This window comes from Rhipicephalus microplus, chromosome 6 (assembly GCF_043290135.1).
Source record: "Rhipicephalus microplus isolate Deutch F79 chromosome 6, USDA_Rmic, whole genome shotgun sequence".
In the NCBI taxonomy this organism is placed as follows: domain Eukaryota; kingdom Metazoa; phylum Arthropoda; class Arachnida; order Ixodida; family Ixodidae; genus Rhipicephalus; species Rhipicephalus microplus.
Genome location: NC_134705.1, coordinates 15087209 through 15089437, shown reverse-complemented (window position 1 = coordinate 15089437; position 2229 = coordinate 15087209). Strand labels below are relative to the sequence as shown.

The 2229-nt window shown below is 45.2% G+C and overlaps 1 non-coding gene across 1 annotated transcript; it reads left to right on the top strand.

The window, feature by feature from the left end:
* The first annotated feature begins 396 nt into the window (after positions 1 to 396).
* Positions 397 to 469, top strand: TRNAT-UGU (transfer RNA threonine (anticodon UGU)). Its single transcript has one exon. It is a non-coding gene; the product is annotated as a tRNA-Thr (tRNA).
* Positions 470 to 2229: the final 1760 nt, after the last annotated feature.

Below are 2229 nucleotides of genomic sequence, written 5' to 3'. Positions count from 1 at the left end.
TGCTCATGGCTAGTTATCTTTTCATCCACTTTTCTTTCTTCATACTTACATTCCATTTGTTCTAATAACTTCCCCTATACATTCCTCGGCATTACTGTCTGTTAGATCCTAATATTATTGTGTCAAAACAGGGAAAAAACGATCCCCTTAGGTATACACTTCTTTGCATTACTCCTTAACGAGGGTCTCGTACTGGCAAACTTGGTGTCATTAGGTTGTATATGAGGAACAATTGGTCAGCTTCCCGCTTGTAATAAGTTCACGTGCTACGTGACGCCACACATGCGCATAAAAAAGGGTCTTCCACACTCGCCGCTTGGCTTGTAGATGGCGCTGACTGACACTTTCATTTCTAAATTCACATATAAACCCAAAAATGTGGATGGGGAGAAGGCTGCTGTGATAGCTCAGTGGTTAGAGCATCGAACGTGTTATTCGAAGGTCGTAGGTTAGATTCCTGCTCACGGCTAGTTATCTTGAATCCTGGGGACATAAGTGGGAGATTCCTGCTCACGGCTAGAACACTTGAATCCTGGGGACAGAAGTGGGAGATATTTAAACAGACCATTAAACTGAAAGCACTTGAGAGAGCCAGTATCCTGAGACATGCTGAAAAAGAACTTGAAGTGCGCTTGCGTGAAAACTTGCAACAGTTAGTAGCGGATGAATGTACTCAGGCCAGAAAATTTTCAGAGGAGATAAACATAACTAAACAGAAGCTAGAGTTTATAGACCAAGAACGTTATCGTGGAGCGTTGATCCGAGCTTGAGCAGAAAAATTTTAGCAGGAGAAATGCCAACAAAACGAGCTCTTGGAGCTGAGAAGAGACATGCCTGTAAAAATCAAATAAGAGAATTAGAATAGAAAGGAACAAGGTGCCATACGAAAGAAGCAATATCCGGTGCTTTTCTCGAATAATACAAAGAGTTATTCACACCAACCAGTGTACACGCAGGACGTTTTAATAGCGACTTCATTTCATTAATGCCAAGACTTGATGATAAAAGAAAGGAAATTTTAGAATTGCCTATAACAAAGCGAGAAGTTGAAAAAGCAATTGATAAGTTAAACAATGGTAAGTCTCCAGGACCTGATGGCCTGAGTGCTGCAGTGTACAAGGAATTCAAACACGTAGTTTCACCTATTTTGAGGGAGGTATTTAACGAGGCTTTTAAGTGTAAACAACTTCCACCATTGTTTTTGTCAGCCCACACGGTCTTAATACCTAAAACGGAAGATCCCGCGAAGTTAAGAAGCGTTACTGCATATTGTCGCGGTACAGCGCGAACCAAAGGCATATAAACGTTGACACAGCGACCCTCAGCAGCCGAACAGCAAGATCGCCTTCTTTATCTTCAATCAGCCAGAGCTCCACTACCTGGTGTCCGCCAAATCCCCTTATCGTCGTTTTGGTCCACCAGTACACACGCGTCATTTGCCCCCCCCCCCCTCTTAATGAGCATCGCCCCGATGCTAAACCAGTAGTGCAGTTTTTTTTCTGTTCTTTAAGAAGTGTCTTGCGCAGTCACTTCCTTTCATAAGACTTCATGCGCACAACGTGAACTAGTTCAGGACGGTGCTGGCGAAGCTTCGTACTATGTGAACTGTCGGGGACGACCTCGTAGGTAACATCACTCAGTCGTCGCAGTACTAGATATGGCCCAAAGTATCTCCTTAGGAGCTTTTCAGAGAGTCCTCGTTTCCGTATGGGCGTCCAAACCCATACTCTGTCGCCGGTCTGGTAAACGACTGTTCTGCGGCGAGAATTGTAGCGGCTCGCGTTGTACTCTTGTTGTTGCTAGATTCGCAGGCGTGCTAGTTGTCTTGCTTCTTCTGCTCGTTCTGTAAACATCATGGCGTCCGGTTCGATGTCGTCGCATTCGTGCGCTAGCATCGAATATAACTTGGTTCGTACTTCCCTTCCGTGAAGTAGGCTGAACGGGGTCATCTGGGTTGTTTCTTGCTTGGCAGTGTTGTATGCAAACGTGATATATGGCAAGATTTCGTCCCACTTTTTGTGTTCGGCGTCTACGTACATAGAAAGCATGTCTTCAATTGTTTTGTTCAGACGCTCTGCAAGCCCGTTCGTTTGCGGAAGGTAAGCGGTGGTCTTACGATTGGTTGTTCCACTCAGCATGAGGACTTGTTCCAAAAGAGCTGCCGTAAATGCGGTTCCCCTCTCTGTGATTACGACGCTTGGTGCACCATGCCGCAGGACAACGTTCTCG